Source organism: Ochlerotatus camptorhynchus, unplaced genomic scaffold, assembly GCF_037179485.1.
Source record: "Ochlerotatus camptorhynchus isolate MF236.1 unplaced genomic scaffold, CSIRO-AGI_Acam_v1.1 ptg000090l, whole genome shotgun sequence".
NCBI lineage: Eukaryota > Metazoa > Arthropoda > Insecta > Diptera > Culicidae > Ochlerotatus > Ochlerotatus camptorhynchus.
Window position 1 is genome coordinate 1,099,749 of NW_027040580.1, and position 20,780 is coordinate 1,120,528.

Below are 20,780 nucleotides of genomic sequence, written 5' to 3' on the forward strand. Positions count from 1 at the left end.
CATTCGTCGCGTTTCAGCAGAAAATTGTCGTGTCGTCGGTTGCCGTGTTTAATAAATGCGCGTAATCGTTTATGTGCAAATGATGTTTTACAATTTTCGATGGAAGTTCTGTCTCTTCTCTGTGCTCTGGCACTCTTCGTGTCACTCGGCGTTTGTCTTTTTACTTTGTTTTCACCATCTTCTTATGGCTGGAGGTTGCTGAAGCAGTGCTCATTTTAATCGCGATTGTGCATAAGTTGGCGAAGATTGCAAAGTTGAGAAAGGCGCAATGTGGCACTCTGGGAATATTCTCAACCGAGCGAGAGAATGAATCATGCGCAAGGTTTGTTCACCCTTTCTGATGGTTAATCGTTAAGACGGAGAAGATTGCACTCTTGTTTGGGTAATGATCAAGATTTCCGATTTGAGAAGAAATCACCCGTAAGGTGGTGAGATCGTCGCACCAATTCAGATTTCGAATCCACATCGCTCATTTCGTCTAAAGGTCTACCACAACTTTGTCAAATATTTGTGACAAATGGAATGTCGTGGAATATTAAGAAAGTGTTTGATTTACAAAACAGATCCTCGGAAATTATGATCAATGCTGATTTACCATAAAGCACTGAAATCCAGACACTTATTCCATGATGTTGGACACTTTTAAAAGTTAATGAATAATGCTTACCTTGCTGATGATATGTGATAAACATGGGTTGATTTTGCACTACACACTTAGAAAAATTGATGTAGGGGAGAATGGTATAGAACGCACCCCCTGGGCAGAACGCACCAGCTGACTTTCATTTGTGTTTTTCATGGCTTTTAAGTAACTTTTTTGTTGTCTTATCAAGCAGCACTTCTAGCATAGTATCTGAACTCAAAATCCTGCATGATAAATCCTAGAATTGGATTTAAAATTCCAAGAAAAACTCAAAATAAAATGAAAAAGTGCGTCTTACCCCGGGGGTGCGTTATGTACTGTTCTCCCATTTAGGTGCTCTGAGACTGACATATACGAGCGTCGATTTTGGCATAAAATTGAGACATAAGGGAGAACAGCCCATAATGCACCCCTGGGGTAAAATGCCCACTTATTGAAAAACACCGATAACTTTTCCTTAGATGCGTTTTTCGGGTAACGGTTTGTGATTGTTTTCAACTGGAGGTTTCACAAATAATTCTTGATCATAAAATCATATATTGACCTATTGATACCTTTAAAAAAAAAGCATTTTGTGCAAAACAGGACACAGTTGTTAAAATCATCGACTGAAAATTAAGCTTTTAACATCATATATCACAAAAAAATTTAACGAATTTACTTTTCGTATATTTTTTTAGATATTTTACTTGATGAATCACAGTTTAACAGTCTATTGAGATTTTGAGACCTTATTTCTGATGTAACATAATGAAATAATCATTTGAAATACCGCATCCCTTTGCATTATCTACTTGCAGGGGTTATGGTTTGTCTACCATGGGGTGCATTTTACCCCAATGTTGTGTTGCGTTTTGACCATTGTTGTCGTGCGTCTTGCCCCAATGTTGTGGTGCATATTGCATCATGAATCAGGCGTTTTGCCCCGCTATCATTTTGGAAGCAATTTATAAAATACCTTGAAAGTCATGGAAAATCATCCTTTTGTAGTTCTAAATCACTCGATCTTCGTAGAAAACATGGTAATGAACCAAAAGCCATTACTTTCTTCTTGATTTTAGCTTCCATTCGCCAGCAATTGACGATTTTGCTTAAACGGTGCGTTTTGCACCATCTTACCCTAATAGACGCGAAATTCAGCTCAAACAAACGTACTGTCGAACTTCTCAGTCTCGGAGCATTTAATTTTACATGACATGTTTGTTTACGTCTCATCCTTTTTGTCAAAGATGGATTCCGTCACGTGTAAGATTAAGTATTTCTTAGTGTGTATTTTTCAGACATATTCATTTAGTTTCTATAATTGTATGGGGTGTTTATTGTTTGAATAATGCGAGATTCCTTTAAGAATTCTGTGAAAAGCAAATAGGGTAAATTTGACCAAATTTGGGAGGGGTTTTAATTTTTCCTCAATTTCGCGAAATTAATGTATCAATAATGTGAATTTGTTAAACTTAAAATGCTGCCCAAATTTATAAATTTTTAAAACTGTTATTACTTCGAACAAATTCATATAGTAGGGTTTTGATCTGATTTCCGTCCTACTGTACTTTCAATGCCGTTTTCTCACCACCCTCATCATCACCCACGCAAACCATCAACAGCAATGGGAAGGGGAATCCCCTTCCCTTCCCATTCTCTTTTTGTTTACAAAAAGCTTGTATGCCCTGTTCACATGTCGTTCTTGACATTACCTCTCGTTTTTAACGGATTTGTTTAAAAAGATTAAATGTTTCTATTAAAGAATAATTCTAATTAATTTTCCTTAACATATGTTGAAGGTAATTAAATGTCATATAAGAACAGATAGTAAGCTTACCTGTAAATCATAATGGAAAATGGCTAGGGCGTTGAGAACAAAAAGTTCAATTTTCCTATAGTAATTTCCGTATAAACTTCAAAGGGAAAGCACATTATGAGATCGCAACCAAATGAGCTCAAATTTTGGGAGAATTATCATGACCTGATTTAGAACCAATTGAGCTGGATTGAGAAAAATCGATATTTTTAACCACCCTAATGTGTACCTACTGTTTGATTTAAAAAAGACTCACAAGTTGTGTGCATTTCATTAAACATACATCACTGCTTCTTGATTCCATGCCCTGTGGGCGAGGAAGGTGTCATGGACTTCTAAACTTTACATACTGGCCTGATAAATTATCGGCTTTCAGAGTTTCGCACCAACAAAATCGACTAAAATTATCGTGGTTCTATTTTATCGAATACCAGCCATGTCCCTTGAATATCTCAACCACTTTCGTATTATAGAGCCATTTTGGCCTTTTTAGACCATCTTGGTGTTTTTAAAATCATTACAATCTTATAATATTGGTTTCAAATCTATTGGTTAGTCAAGAGCTTATAAAATTTCTCAATGTGGATTGCAAACAACGAATGGTTGAGATCTGATGCCATAAAACATCTTCAACAAACGATGCAAGATCAGACCAAAATACTACCCAAGTGAGCATTTCCACGCCAACCGACGAATCGATCAGATTTTACCCTCTCCCAATTCCATGAAATTTTGTATAATTATTCGCTATGCATACCCTCCCGGCAACTACGACATCGACATATTTTTAGTACAAGCCACCATCATACAAATTATGCCAAATTTGGACCTTTAAATCAGATGATGGCAACTGATAATAAGGAATGCGAAACCATTGAATTTACAATAACAAAAACCAAATTGAAGCAATATTTGATTTCTAGTTAATAACGAATAACGAACACGCAAAAGTAATGCAATGTACAACACATACTGTTTAGTCTAGTCTTTTTGTAAATTGTATTTTTTAGAAGTAAGACGTAAAATATAATTATCATTGTAACAAAACGGTCTACTCTTGATTTTTTTCCTTGATTTGTTTCCGTCGATCTTGTTTTCCGTGCTGAGCACCAATGCTACCGACGCCATGTAGACAACTCTCACACCTGGACCCTACCTATCGACCCATCAAACTCATGAACCGAGGACCAACGGACAGAGATGTTATGCCTCAAGTGAACCCTACACGATTGCTTTTATTGACAATAATCGTATTGTCAATACATGCTATATTGACGTCAATATATCGAGATTGACAATATTTCTGAATTCACACCATCAATATTATTGTCAATAATTCCCCTTCGCGTCAATATATTGATGCGTGTGGGGTTTGCTTCAGAACAACAATATTGTGCTGAAATTCAGCCACTTTGACACACGCCACATTTTTCAAAATAGCGGCTGCGATATTTTTCAATTAATCATAGCACGAAAACGTACCGTCAAATCGAAATAACGTCTGAAACAAAGACGGTCTTTTAAAAGACAGACAGACGGCAAAAAAACTTTTAAAGAAAAAATCAAAATAATTTATAAAATCTTCAATAGAGCAGTTCCACACAAACAAGCGATAAAAAACATGGATCTCCGATTTGTTTTGACCTTTGCTTAATTGTTTGTTATGGCCATTGATTCACATTTTTGCTAAAACTGTAAAAAAAATCAAAATGGCATTTTTCAAAATGTTTTAGCAAGGAAACAACACTTCTGATCGAAATGACGTCTGACACAAACTAAATTTAAAGGAAAAAAAATTTAAACTCCTAAATCTCAAAATGTCCATGCCCGATTTTTGAAAAATAATTTTCAGATAAAAAAGCTTATGAAAAATGCAAACTTTTGGAATGTTCAAGACCATGGACACTTGAAAACTGACAAAAATTGTATAACAGGAACTTCTGGTCAAAATAAAGAACTTTTTGCGAGTACGCTTTTTGTGTAAGTTTCCACACAAAATCATTAGAAATACTTTAAGCATTATTATAATTAGATGTAAAAAACGTTTTAATAAAAAAAAAAAAACGAAATCGATCCGAAGTTCATGTTTAACGATTTTTGTCAATTTTTAAGTGTCCATAAATTGAAACATTCCCGAAGTTTACATTTTTCATGAGATTTTTTTTTAAATAAAAATTTTAGAAACCAAATTAGGAAATTTTGAGATAATTAGGTTTTCAATTTTTTTTTTTATTATTTCTACTTGAAATTACTTTGAACATTATTTCGAATATTTGTTCCCAGAAAAACATTATTATTCTTTACAACTTGTCTTCGACGTCGACTTTGGAAAGCAACCATTTCGTGATGAGTGTGTGAGTGATGACCACGTTTTGCGTCCATTGCTGCAATGGAAGCGCTCTGCCCCTCGTTGGCGATACTGCCATACAATGAAACTACTGGAAGCGGATCCCGTTCTGATGGAGGAGGCTTATTGGAAAGCTGAAGATAAAGTGTTTGTTGTGTTGTACCTTTTGACTGTAGTTTTACGATGTTTTGTATAGTGATCAAGAATCCTCGGCTCTATGAAGTTAATTCGGTTGAGCGTTATCAAATAAATTCAAGTCTAATCGATTCGTCATTTGGCTTGGAACTGCTCAATAGAATGGTGTCCGCATGTCACGCTTTAACTCTAGAACGGATTGATGCATTTCTAGTCAATTCTTTTATTTTGTGCGTCTTGGGCCCCAACAGGTTTATGTAAAACAACTAGGCCGTATGTCGTTTGCCGTTTTAAACTTGTAGATAGAGGATAGAGGAACATGCTTGAGCACTGTTTTGACGTAGAAATACGTCTTTGTCGACTATACTGGGGTGCAAATCAAAAAATATGTATGGTGAAAAAGCTTGAAACGTCGGCTTGGCGCTAGCAAATCCGCATAGATGTTAACACCCCTAAGAAGGGGAGGGGGAGGGGGGTCTGTTCACCATCTACTGGTTGGGACGCTGGATTAATAATTAATTTGTAACAACATTTGGACCTATTTTTACAAGCGCTAATATAGTCCAAGAAAGTCTAAGAAACTTCTTATAAAAGCTCATTATATAAAGAAAAAGATTTGTTTTAACGATTAGCATAATTTTGGTTTTATTAAATATAAAAAATAGCTCACTATTAACTAATTTTCCCATCAACATGGCTCACTTTAGAACGTCCAAAAGAGCAATAATTACTTACACTTTCAAAGTTTTTGTGCAGTATAATACTACTTAAAGATGTAAGCTTAATGCTAGCAGACTATTATTGCATTAATTTTATTGAAAAGTTTGAATATTTGGCAAAATTCCAAACGTACATTTGTAGCATGGTTTGACCTAGTTATTACCTGCATTGGCTGTCAGGTGTGTTTCGGTTTGTTTACAATTTCCTTCGCGCGCAGCAACATAATTTTCTGTTTACTTTCCTAGTCACAACTTTCTTAAACAGAGCATAGAGGAAGTAGATGAATTCTCATGTGATTTGAAGCATCGTATAATGGATTTTGATCCAAGTCTAATACTGGCTACTTTCCTAGGGGTTTCCGGAAATTTACTGGATGCGAACTTTTCTTATAACTGTCATTGAACTGGTTGTTGAATTTTAATGTGATTCAATGGTTTAGACCTTATTCAGAAACTGGCCACTTTTCCGAGGGGATCGAAACATGGCCAGATGTGGCCAATGTGACACAGGGCCCCCCGAATGACTACAATTGAACTGAATGTTTAATTATAATGTGATTTAAGCTGTCACATGATAAGTTTTATTCGTTTGAGGTCGCAATTTGCCTCATGCCTCATAAGAGCTTTTTCTCTGACTTTGAAATTCAATAATTGAATCCCCTAATTTTCAATAAATGTTGTACTAAGCACCTACTTATTGGAAACCAAACGTTTGATTTCAGAAAAGTCACAGTATTCTATTTTGCATCATTGTACGAACACGATGTAAACTACATAATGATGATGCATGATAATTTTAGGTTAGGGTTTGTCCTCCAAATTGGAGAACAAAGAGGTGCTTAAACCCCGTAGGATCGTTATTCCCTTTCTTCGTTGACATATGAACCAACATTTTGTTCAATATTGAAGTACCGTCTTCTGATAAGGAAAACAACTGCCTGTTGCGTTATCATAAAATGCAACCTTCACGGTCTTCTCTGATTCAGAGACTTAAGTTAATACTAATGATGTAGCTACTAAAAAAATTAACGTATTTTTTGGCAATTGTTTTATCCCACTATATATGTGGACTATACTGGGGTGCTACTCCAAAATATATAACGGCTCGAAAAAATTAAAACAAAGTATAATAGTAAAAAATCCATGACATACATAATTTTTTTTCGCTGAAGGTGCATCATATTTCTGAGCATCGTTTTGTTGAACACTCCAAGACTTCATTTACCTCATTTACGATAATAGTTTACTTTTTTATTTTATTTTTTTTTTATTAGAGCTACTTTCAACCAGTGGCTGATTCGTCACTTGACGATAATAGGTAAAAAAAAGTGCCAAAGTCGTCAGTTCCTCTTCTTTAAAACTTATCAAAAACACAGTCTTTCTAAAATTATCAAAATATTTTTTTTTAATTAAAAAAAAATCGAAGGAGGTCAACTTTTACTAAAATACTATTCTGATTCATATTTCGGACACTTTATAATTATATCTTGAAATAGCTATAAACCTATATGATATAAGCATTCAAAATATGTCAAGCTTGTTCTATTAGTCAGCCCATGGTTTTACAACCCTGTTTTATAGGTATCACCCCTCAATTATAACATTGCTGGAGACAATATTAACGCGCTTCCAGCATTCTTAAAAAATAAGGTGTTTGAAATATAAATCACAATTTTTCACTGTGAAAAAATGTGATTCAAATTTAAGACAAGACAGTTTATTTAATTTATTTAATGATTTCAAAAGATTAAACGACATTAAACATGCGCTCAAATATAACGTAGGCATAATATACGAATATTTTTTTCCCCTTTGGTTTGTTTTCCTTCGATCTTATTTTCCGTGCTGAGCACCAATGCTACCGACGCCAGGGAGGCAGCTCCCACACCTATCGACCCATCAACTCATGAACCGGGGACCAACGGCTTTACTTCCCTTCCGAAGAAAAGCGTGATCAGAGGCCTCAGAACATCCCGGCGTCGCCGACTGGGATTGAACCCAGGCCTGCTGGGGTGAGAGGTAATCACGTTTCCCACTTAACCACCGGCGCCGCTATAATATATGAATATATTTATTTTATTTATGATAGGGTAAATGTTGGCTTCGGCACCCATTGACTGTTTTCGGCAACCAAAATTTAAACGTTAATTTCACTATGTTTTCCCATCAACACACTTCCCTGAATGTATTCAAACGATTCTTTAGTCTTTCAGCTTCAATCTGATTATATTTGTATGACCGAGCAATCCTGTAATGCCGGATTTTTCTTCAAATGAAGCATACGCACTACAAAATGGGGTTGATTTCGAGTTGCCGGTAATAGAACAGCTGGTTAACACGCAGTTCTAATGGGAAGGTTGCCGAAGAAAAAGAGTCTGCCGACAATAGTCACACTCACCTGAGAAGTTTGGAGCGTTGTAAAAACGCTTTAAAACCGTTTTGAAAAATTCTATCGATTGGAATGGATAGAGAAGCAAGCAGCAGATGAATGTAAATCAACAAACACGTCATATATGTGCGTGACGCTGAGAAAATGCTAATAGAAGTGCGGACGCTGCTTAGATTGACGAGAATACGTAAATTCCCCTATTTATTTTAAAATATCATCTCAGATAGCTCAATTTAAGAATACTTTAGCAATGTATCAAAGAACCGAAACTAAATAATGTGTATCTATACATTATGTGTCCGTTTTCTACAGCATATGTCTTGTGTCCAAAATATGAATCTTACCTTTCCATTTGTATCGTTGGATTTGATGCAGACTTATTAATTGTTGAGATATTTTCATAATATTCTTATTTGTATTATTTTTGTAGCTTTTGAATTACACAGTTCGAAGCAATATTTCTTGCAAGTTGGTGGTTTGCGTGATAAGAAATACAAGTTTACACGCAAAAGCGTTTACATCACCAGTAATATTCAGATTTTTGTGTGGAAACTATCGTACCTAACGTGCACAGATACAAATATTTTGAAAATTTCATTTACCAAACGGAGCTGGTTTTGAAGTTTAAAAATACATGCTCAGCTATCTGAAATACAATGAATTGAAGGTGAAATTTACACGTTCATGTAAATTTATATCGTTTTTCGTTAAAAATAAAAGCAATATCAATTGAACTTTTGACATCCATGTTAAAACACACATGCATGTCAAATTCAATGTAAATGAATGTTTTATTACAGACAAACAGACGTAGCTCTTTGAAAAAGTTTTTCTTGAAAACATTGTACCTCAAGTATTAGTACCCCAGGAACGACATCTCTCGAGCTTCTCGCGGAAAACAAGCTTGCTCGCTAAGTCGCAAACAATGTTGCATGCAAGGTAAACATAATATATAGAAACGTCAACGTGATCCGATGCAACCGCACCTCAGAGTAGTTCGCGAAAATAATAATATACAAATCAATCGTTAAATGCCTGAAAATGGTGTAGAATAAACAGTTACGCCTGTTTGTCTGTGGTATTATTAAATACTTTAATGTAAATGTGCTTTTGTTGTATGTATGAAATTCATCAATGTGCCCAGTGTAAATTTATAAAGTTTTTACTGTGTATATGATTGATTCATTCTCGTCAGAATCATTTATATGTTTGATTTTTTTGCTCGATATGACGGAAATACGCGCTTATGCCGAAATAATTCACACCCTAACGACAAGTAGAGAATTGTTCTTCCACAAAAACCTTTTCCCTACTAATGCGAAAATCAATCCCGGACGTCGTGTCACAAATAACACACCTAAATTACTGTTGCTGCCATTAACGGTCACTCGGCCATAGTTTCTAGTTTTCCAAATGAAATTTGCAGATTCTCGTCCGATCCGAGCTTGGGAACCAAAATCGAGTTTTACAGTGATAAAATGACCTTGCTATCGTGGATGCCAGTAAATGTTTCAATCGTTAAGTGAAGGAAACAATCAATTTTGCTTACGTTTTTCTGAAACAAAGCCAGTTCTTGCGGAACGAGTCGGGAAATTTCGACACCATAAAAGCGAGAGAAAATCTCCTCTCCGGTGTTTTAATAGCTTCCCGGTAATTCCAAATTTCACTGTCAAAAGCGAGGAACAAAGCAAAAGTTATTTTTCGATTTAATTGCTTGGATAGCAAACAGAAATCAGCTCAGTTTCATGAATAATTGAAAGTGAACAACAGACAGGCAGTTAGGCGAAAGCAATCCTAATGACGTCTCTCGTCGGGTTCTGATAAACCGCTCGATATAAGGCAGCGAGCGCAAAAACTACAGCAACGTTCTGGAATAATATAAAACGAAAACCTCCCGAAGAACGGTTCAGCAGTAGAATTGGAAAGCGCAAAAATTCTCCCAAGAGACGAAACTTGCGGTACATTGAACCGGCTTTGAAGCCTTACGTTGCGTTGCTTTGTGATGCCAATGGTTGGCGGTCTTGTTTATTTTATTTTTTTGATACATCGTCAATGACCGAAAGAAAATAAAAACATTCATTTTTGGGATCCGTCTATCGTGGATGGCTCCCGGCGGCGGGCGATGATCAGGGCAAACATTGTTCATCGGATTCACTGACCATCAGCAGCCCAACACAGTAGTGACTTGTGTTTTCGTTGGTAGCTGTTCTTGATTGAAGGAACGGGAGATACACCGATGGAGATGTTTGTTCAAGTGAATTGCACTTTCTTTCAGTGGAATGCTTTCTTCTGATCCGGAGGATGGATGAACCATGGGTAAAATAATATTAAATCGGTTTGTAAGATTGGAGAACAATAATGCAAATGAGCTAAGGTTAAACTTGAAATATTATAAACAAACTACGATTATCTTTGTATGATGGGATCTTTTTCAAACGCAGTAAAATTATTTAAATGCAAAACTACTAGATTGAATTTTTGATGAATGTTTTGATAGAAACACATTTTTCAAGAGAATCATATTTTTATAAAGTTTGTTTTATAATTCAACTATCTTTACCACTAATTTATTTTGAGTACATCCAGATTATCCGGGGAACCAGAATATGGCCACTATACTCCAAAATATAGTTTCCATATAAAATTCGCTTTGATCTCATGATTCTGAACAAACATAAAAAATCACAAGGTTCTAGGACAATTTTTATAATGTGGCCACTTTATCGGTCAATCCAGATTATCCGGAGAACTATAATATGGCCACTTTACCCCAAAATATAGTTTCCATATTTAAAACGCTTTGATCTCTTGATTCTGAACATCATAGAAAAAATCACAAGGTTTTAGGACAATGTTTATAATGTGACCACCTTATCGGTCGTTCCGAATCCTCCTTTAGGCCAGTAGAATTTCCCTGAGGGCGTATTTGGTGTCTTTGCACCACATATACTTAGTACTATTAATTTCCAGTAATATACGTTAAGTAAAGTGTAAAATTATGTCGATAGATAGTGACATTTCCTACTTTACCGGGAATTCGGGTTGATCCTGGCCCTCTATCTCGGTATGCAAATGTCTCCGGTCAATGAGACCACCACCAATCGGTTCAGCAGAATTTTTCATTTGAGAATATGTATAACATGTTGACTGAAACCGTTTGGCAGCCGAGATATTCAATTTAGTCGCGGTTTTGTCAATGTTTTCCCACTGTGCGTTGCTAGGGTACATGTTTCAGTTGTGGCTGTACGTTCGTATAATGCTGTGGCCTATGGAATTCACATACGAGCAGTTCCAAGACAAATAGCAAAAATAAATGGAAATAAAATTCGGCCATGTTGAATGTTGCAATTTATTTTTTAATTTTATATTCGACATTTTTCAATAAATTGATGCATGATAACGTCACTTCTAATCAAAATAACGTCTGAGACAAAATTATAGGGAAAAATAAAGTCTTTCAATTCATAATAAAAGCGGAATTATTTTTAGTATTCTTGGAAAAAAAAATCTTAAAAAGTAAGAGCTGAGTATAAGTACAAGACACTGAAGAAGTCTGCACATTGTAGACAAAATATGTGTATCAAGGATAAATAAATAATGTAGTGATGTTTGTACTTAATATGTGTGATCTGGATACATATTTTAACACTTTTCTACCAAAATATTGCCAATTAATTCATGCATTGGTAATATTTGCATTAAAAAGTGCGATCAGACGATTTTGACAGCCGTAAGTATGCACCTGTAGAATTGATAAAACGATTTATAAAATATTGAAAAACGTTCCATTAAAAACATGCAAATGATCTATAAAACATCGGAGAATATCCTTAAAAAAGTGTGGATGTTCCAAAAAAAATATCAATATTATCAATATTTTATGCTAAATTTAGCAACACAATTGTAAAAATGTACCGCTAAATTTCTAAATAATGAGCATTGGAATTGTACGAATTACCCATAAACATATTGCAATTGATCCATAAAACATTCAGCAATGAACCTTAAACTATTACAATATGTTTATGAGTAATTCGTACAATTTCAATGCTCATTCTTTAGAAATTAAGTGGTACATTTTTACAATTTTGTTGCTGAATTTTACATAAAATATGGATCATATTGATATTTTTTTATGGATGATTCGCACTTTTTAAAGGATATTCTCCGATGTTTTATGTTTTATGCCTGAAATCTTCTATAGAAAACATATGTGTCGTTCTGGTTGCACTGCTCGAAGCCATCAGCTGATATGCAAAAGACGGCAAAAGGATGAATACAATGTATCTATTACATTAAATCGTTTTCTGTGTAAAAAATTCAAAAATATTATGAAAAAGTTTTGAAAATTGGCCAACATATGTTGTTTTACTATTTATGTCAATTTTTAAGTGTCCTAGGGTCTGCACCCATTTAATGTTTTCGGCAACCAACATTTAAACGATGATATCACTGCATTTTCTCACAAATACACTTTGCTTAAGGTATTCCAACGAGGCTTTAGTCTTTCAGCTCTAATGTGATTAGATTTCTACGACTGAGCAAACGCATTTTGCCTGATTTTTCTTGAAATGAAACATATGCACTACAAAAAATAATTGATTTCGAGTTGCCGACAAAAGAACAGCAGGTTAAAAGGCAGCTCAAATCGAAAGGTTGTCGAAAAAAAAAGAGATTTCCGACAATAGTCACACTCATCTGAGAAGTTTAGAGCGTTTTAAAAACATTTTCAAACAGTGACAATTATGTCGATAAGAATGGACAGAAGCAGCAAATAAATGTAACCCAGAAAAAATGCTAATAGAAGCATACATGCTGCTTAGCTGATTTTTTTTTATTCATATAACACTATTTGGATTCTCTGCTCAAAAAAAAAATACCGTGTATATTCTTCCTAGAAATACTTTATTTGCCCTACAACTTTTTCTCCTCCCTTAGCTCAGTCGGTAAAGGCGCAGCTACAAAGCAAGACCATGCTGGAGGTGGCTGGGTTCAATTCCCGGTCTGGTCTAGGAATTTTTCGGGTTGGAAAATTTCTAAACTTCCCTGGGCATAGAAGTATGATTGGACTTGCCACACAATTATACCAATGCAAAAATGGTACAGGCATCGAAAGCTCTCAATTAATAACTATGGAAGTGCATCTAGAACACTACGTTGAGAGCACGCAATAAGCTAATATGCGATGAGCAATAAGCTTGAAATGCGAAGAAGAAGAAGAAGAAGAACTTTTTCTCATACGTCATTGCGATGTAAAGTGACGTTTCCGTGCTACGAATTATTGAAAAATGTCAAATACGCCATTTTGAAAAAAAAAGCTGAAAGATTCAAAATGGCTGAATTTAGCACAAATGTGTGCCCATAGCAAACAAATATGCGAAATTTCATGGAAATCGGAGATGGTCGAATCTGATAGAAATGTAATTTGGCGTGGAACTGCCCAAATGCCATAATTGAAACACACCATAATAGGACCGTATAGACATAACAGGCACATGGACTATTTTTGCAGAAGCTTTGTGGTGGATTTTTCCATCCACCACCGTCATTGGTCTGTTCTGATAGTGAAACAAAGTTGTTAAGGGGCCATCCATACCAGGGTGTCGACTGTATGGTGAAAACCTAGTTCCCTGATTTTCCAGCCTTTTTTGTAAAAAGATCCAGGTACAGTGCCTACCCGTTTTTGGCAACACGACCTCATCAGCTATTAACGGGTGTTCAATAAAAAATGAGATTTTTTTCAGCCATATAGCTAGTAAAAAAAATATTTTCAACGAATTCAGTATTTTTTATTAAAAACTAGCTGAGTGTGCCCGGTCTTGCTCGGGATTCAATATTAGCTTGAGTTTATGCGCCGATTTAAAAAAAAGCATGCTATATTGTACGTAGTCCCCCCCCCCCTATTATCTAAGGGGCTACCCCCTATGATTATCTCCTTATACCCCCACACTCGCCCCCACATGCCTAATTTGGTTCCATTTGCTTGATTAGTTCTCGAGTTATGCAGAAATTTCTGTTTCATTTGTATGGGAGCCCCCCCTTACACAAGGGGGAGGGATCTCGAACCATCATAAGAACCTTCCACGGCCCCAAAAACCTCTGTATACAAATTTTCACGCCAATCGGTTCAGTAGTTTCCGAGTCTATAAGGGTCAGACAGACAGACAGACAGACAGACAGACAGACAGAAATTCATTTTTATATATATAGATAGAAAGATATAATCTTTATCCTTAAAAAAACGTCAATGAATATTGGAGAAGGGGCAGTACGACGCAACTTAGTCGCGATGCTCTCACAAAAGCGCTGGACGGCACTGAAATCATTCTCATTTTTTATTGAACACAAGTTACTTTCCTCAGATATGTACTAGTTTTTTCTGGACATTTTTCATGAGAAACCCCTTGAACCTCTAACGCATGAAGAGTGGTTCAGTACAATCTCAAATTGAATTCGATACATTTTATACATTGCAAAAAAGGCAGGTATTTCCTAAAACGGGAAGGCACTGCATTTCTCAATGTACACAAATTTTAAACGTAACGTCAGATACCTACTGGGTTCAAGCAGTAACTGGAATGTTAATATCATTGATAGCGATGTGTGAAGGAAACTGCGACCATCTCGATATAAATCTACAATCGTTTAATGCTTTCATCAAGTTCATGATCCGTTTCTTACCATCTTACCTCGATTTAATCCCATGATACGAGAAGAGTTCCTTGGCATGGCAATTTTCTCACGCTTATTTCTCTTAAACGTTCTTCAAAGTGATTTATCCTAAAAATCTTGTCTAGTTCAGATTTTATGCCTCAGAAAATCCCGACTGCGCCGACTGAGATTGAACCCGGGCCCTTTGGAGTGAGAGACAGTCACGATTACCACTACACTACCTACGCCGCTAACTATTTTCTTGTCTAAGCAGCATTGTTCGATAATAATAGAATTCTTTGCTAAAAGAGGGGTGGAAAACGTAGAAAATCAATCTTCCAATAGATTCAATCAAAGAGTCTGTAGGAAATGTTCCGCTGATAGTAAAGACGCATGTTCAGTTCACCTATCAACTTTGGATGCTGTAAGTCTTGCTATTCAACTCAGTCAACGATAGAACGTCATCATCTTTATCCATGTTATTAACATCAACAGCAGCAACATCCCCACCGGCAACACTATTATCATTATCGTATTGATTGACAAGCAGCTGTGTTTTAATCGCACCCCTACGGCTGGTCTGAGTTGATCTAACGTCGAGACGTCGAGGTTTGCATTAGATCACTGTTAGACCATGACAAAATAAAATCACCCTTGGATCCAGCGCGATCATATGGGCAGCATTACATGTCTACTTGCATGGCAAAATACTTATCTTGGGTACTGGTAAGTTGCGATTGAATATTGAACATCACTGTCTGGCCGAGTATGGGAAGTTTATCTATAATGGGCAAAAATAGCTTCTGTGATTACACTCAGTGACTTTGTGGTTTTGCTGCAGGTGCTAATTAAATGTCAATTGTCCATCAAATAAAGCATGTTCGTGGTCTAGGCTCGGTGAGGCGTCTTGTTCTCTTCCTGGTGGTAAGCATACAACATTTCAATGATGAGTTCATTGGTGAGTATCTTCTACAATTTTTGACCTGTCAGCATTAGAGTAATTGATTATAAATCAAGTTCAGATTAAACCCCTTCATATTGTTAAAACATAAAACTGCATAACATAAAATTTGGAATAAAATTTTTCTCCTTTTTGATTGAGGAAATTAAGCGTTGATGGAATTTCCTTCTCAACGACCATATAAACACCTCGCGCACATGTGTGAGAAAATATATCCGAATTCGGTAATTTTTATTTACCAAAATTTCAGCTGCTGAGCGCTCGGTAATCTTTTTGGTAAACCAATCAATACTGAACGATCTGTAATTGCTGAAAATTATCAAATATCAAAGTTTACTGGAGAATCGGTAAATGGTTGGTTGGTTGTCTTTATTAAGGAGATTTTCAGCCAGACGCTGGTTCATCTCCGGCGCAAATCGGTAAATATTACCGAACACTTTTTTACAGCTATGTAACTCTGTTTTGCTTGTGAAATATTTCGAAGGAAATATTTCATTATTTATTTTAATTAAATGAATCCTGTGAGAATGTTGGTGCGGTAGACAGTCATCATCAAGATTATGCTGCTCATTGTCGCTGGGATGCGGAGTATTTCTGATTCCACAAGGTAGGTAAATGATGAAACTGCTGCTTCTTAAAACGTACACCAATTTTTTTTTTTTTTTTTTTTTGCTTTATTAGAGAGATTTTCAGCCTTGGGCTGACACCAATTATGATGTGCTGCACATTTTTAATACTTACTTGATTTCTTAAATTAATCCATCGGAAAATGAAGCTTGTCATCCTTTTTTTGGTTATCAAAATAAGGGGTACAGCTACTAGACTCTCAACAATATTATTATTGCAAAGAATCCGCACAAGAAAAAGTAGATTTTTCGGTAAAAAATACGACAAACCTCGGAGATTTTTTAATTTTACTGTGTATTTGTAAAACATTTCACCTATTTCAGTAACATTATTCCAATTTAATGAAATATTGTTATTCTGTTGGATTGTCAGTAAATATTTTATGGATTACTGAAGAATCAGTGAAAATCCATATTACTTAATCGTTTCGGTGAAAACAAAAACACCGATCGCACACACTTAAAAATAACTAATTTTACACGTGACGGAATCCGTCTTTGACATAAAAGATGAGACGTAAACAAACATGTCATGTGAAATTAGGTGCTCCGAGACTGAAAATTTCGTTGGTCAACGAAAAGTGCGTTTGATTGGACTATATTTCGCGTCTGTTACACAGCAAAAAAATAATTTTGATATCACGTCAAAGTGGATGCACTACATTCATGTCGAAAATATGGTGTAATATTACTTGCTAAAAAGGACAAAATTATCATTAATACAATGCATGAACTGACATTACGCTGCTTTTACTGCATTTGTTTATTTATGTGGTCATAAAAATTACATGAAATTTTCGACATGATTGTAGTGCATCCACTTTGATGTGATATCAAAATTATTTTTTTGCTGTGTATGACTCAAATTTATGTCAAAATTGACGCTCATATATGTCACTCTCAGAGCACCTAAATTTACATGATTTTTTTTCTAATTGTGCAGGACAAACAACTAAGTGTACATTGCCCAGCTCAGCAGAAGACACATTCTGGATGACACATTTAACTTTACCGTATTTCCTAGCACCAACGCTAGATCGCGTTCCGGGACCTCTGGTGGATGATGGTACACCAAACGTATTAGACGTTGCACACTAGACTGGCCCACATTTATATGGGAGAATTTTTTTTATTATTAGGTGAGAAAACCACTCTCGGAAAATTTCAGCTCATTCGGATCTTACACGAGCAGGCGCTTTTGGTTTGAGGTTTATATGGGGATGTTGGTCGAAATGTATGAAGAAATAACATTCCTTCACTCTTTCTGGGATACAACATGGTGAGTTGACAACCTGGAAGGAGCGGAATACCTAGCGCTGGTCCTCACAAGTTCCTACTGCACGCCTCCTCGAGTCATATGATAACAAAAGACTACCAGCTGAAACATGGACACAGTTGGGTGGCGTAGCCTGGGCAATGTTGCCAGTTCGGCAATAGCAAAGTGAAGAGGTGCAACCATAGTACGGTGATAGAGGAAATGCTTCACCAAACCTGAGCCTCTGTTCATCATGAAGGTGCGGCTCAAAACGGCGTCTGTTGTCCATGTTAGGAGCGGCTGATCACCGTCCTAGTGCAAGCGTGGGACTCTAAACAGAGCTGTGCACGATGGTCCCCTGGCGATACAGGGGGTTGAGGCAGGCCCAACAAGCCACCCAAAAAAAAAACAAAGTTGCAAATACTGAAGAAAGAAATACGGATCGGAACAATCGGCACAGACCTACGCGACGAAATAAGGACTACGATTGGAAACTCGGAACATGGAACTGCAAATCGCTCGGCCTCCCGGGTTGCGATAGGTTAATCTATGACGATCTTCAACCACGCAACTTCGAAGTCGTAGCACTGCAGGAAATTTGCTGGACGGGACAAAAGGTATTGAAAAGCGGGCATCGAGCGGCTACTTTCTACCAGAGCTGTGGCACCACCTACGAGCTAGGAACCGGCTTTGTAGTGCTGAGTAAGATGCGCCAACGCGTGATTGGTTGACAGCCGATCAACGCGAGGATGTGCTAGCTGAGGATTAAGGGCCGTTTCTTCAACTACAGTATCATCAACGTTCCAACGTTCCAACGCTCAGGTAGGACGGGAGGCAATGTATAGACCGGCAATCGGGCCAAACAGCCTGCATGCCGTATCGAACGACAACGGCCAACGATGCGTGAACTTTGCAGCCTCTCGGGGTATGGTAGTTCGAAGTACCTTTTTCCCCCGCAAGGATATCCACAAAGCCACCTGGAGACCTGACCAACACACAGAAAACCAAATCGACATCATTATCAACGTCCGCACGTACCGCAGTGCGAACATAGATTCGGACCACTACCTAGTTGCAGTATGCATGCGCTCAAAACGATGGTGCATAACACACGTCGAAGTCGAACGCCGCGACCCAACATTGAGCAACTACGGGACGCCGGAGTTGCCCAGGACTACGCGCAGCAGCTGGAAGTTGCACTACCCACGGAAGAGCAGCTTGGCGCAGCTTCTCTTGAAGATGGCTGGAGGGACATTCGGTCAGCCATAGGTAGTACTGCTGCAGCGGCACTAGGTACTGCAATCCCGGACCGAAGAAATGACTGGTTTGACGGCGAATGCAAACTGTTAGTAGAGGAGAAGCATGCAGCACGGGCGAGAATGCTGCAACACCGCACGAGATTGAATGTGGAGCGATACAGACAAGCGCGGAACAGACAAAACTCGGTTTTCCGAAGGAAGAAGCGTCAGCAGGAAGACCGAGATCGCGAGACGATGGAAAATCTGTACTGCGTAAACGACACACGAAAGTTCTATGAGAAGCTAAATAGTTCGCGCAAAGGTTACGTGCCGCAAGCCGGTATGTGCAAGGACTTGGACGGTAACCTTCTCACGAACGAATGTGAGGTGATCGAGAGGTGGAAGTAGTACTATGACGAGCACCTCAACGGTGAAGCAGCAGAAAACGAAGGTGGCACGGCAACAGACCTTGGAGCACGCGCAGAAGACGACAGGCTACCGGCCCCTGATCTTCAAGAAGTTGAGGAGGAGATTGGTCGGCTAAAGTACAACAAAGCAACTGGTGTAGATCAACTACCAAGTGAGCTATTAAAATACGGTGGTGAAGCACTGGCTAGAGCGCTGCACTGGGTAATTGCCAAGATTTGGGAGGAGGAGATATTACCGGAGAAGTGGGATGGAAGGTGTCGTATGCCCAATTTACAAAAAGGGCGACAAGTTGGATTGCTGCAACTACCGTGTGATCACACTGCTGAGCGCCGCCTACAAGGTACTCTCCCAAATTCTATGCCGCCGTCTGTCACCATTTGCAAGAGAGTTCGTGGGGCAATACCAGGTGGGATTCATGGGTGCCCGCGGTACCATGGACCCAATTTTCGCGATTCGGCAGGTTCTGCAGAAATGCCGCGAATACAACGTGCCCACACATCATTTGTTCATCGATTTCAAATCCGCATACGACACAATCGATCGAGATCAGCTATGGCAGATTATGCACGAGTACGGATTTCCGGATAAACTGACGCGATTGGTCAATGCGACGATGGATCGAGTGATGTGCGTTGTTCGAGTATCGGGGACACTCTCGAGTCCCTTTGAATCTCGAAGAGGGTTACGGCAAGGTGATGGACTTTCGTGTCTGCTGTTCAACATCGCGTTAGAAGGTGTGATCAGAAAAGTTGGGATAGACACGAGTGGCACGATATTCAGGAAGTCCATCCAGCTCCTTGGCTTCGCTGATGACATTGAAATTATGGCACGGAACTTTGAGATGATGGCGGAAACGTACATCAGACTGAAGGCTGAAGCTAGATGGATTGGACTTGCCATCAACGCATCAAAGACAAAATACATGAAAAGAAGAGGTTCTAGGGAAGACAATGTTAGCCTCCCACCCCGAGTTCAGATTGACGGTGACGAAATCGAGGTGGTCGATGAGTTCGTGTATTTGGGCTCACTGGTGACCGCCGAAAATGATACCAGCAAAAACGCATTATGGCAGGGAATCGTGCCTACTTTGGACTCCGGAGGACGCTCCGGTCGAATAAAATTCGCCACCGCACGAAGTTGACTGTCTACAAGACGCTGATTAGACCGGTGGTCCTCTACGGCCACGAGACCTTGACTATGCTCGTGGAGGACCAACGCGCCCTTGGTGTTTTCGAAAAGAAGGTGTTGCGTACCATTTACGGTGGAAAGCAGATTGATGACGGAACGTTGAGGAGGCGAATATACCAAGAAATGCACCAGCTGCTGGGGGAGAACTATCCATCGTCCACATTGCAAAAATTGGGCGACTACGGTGGGCTGGGCACGTCGTAAGAATGCCGCACGACAACCCATTTAAAATAGTTCTAGAAAGCGACCCAACAGGAACAAGAAGAAGAGGCGCGCAGTGGGCAAGGTGGATCGACAAAGTAGAAGGTGACCTGCGGACCCTTCGCAGACTACGAGGCTGGCGAACTGTGGCCATGGATCGAGTAGAGTGGAGACGACTTCTTCGGACAGCAGAGGACAAC

At 38.1% G+C, this 20,780-nt stretch overlaps 1 protein-coding gene across 1 annotated transcript in view; it reads right to left on the reverse strand.

The window, feature by feature from the left end:
* The window catches only part of B4, a 285,095-nt gene that overhangs the window by 243,408 nt on the left and 20,907 nt on the right, over positions 1–20,780 (reverse strand). The gene's annotated exons all lie outside the window — the stretch shown is intronic.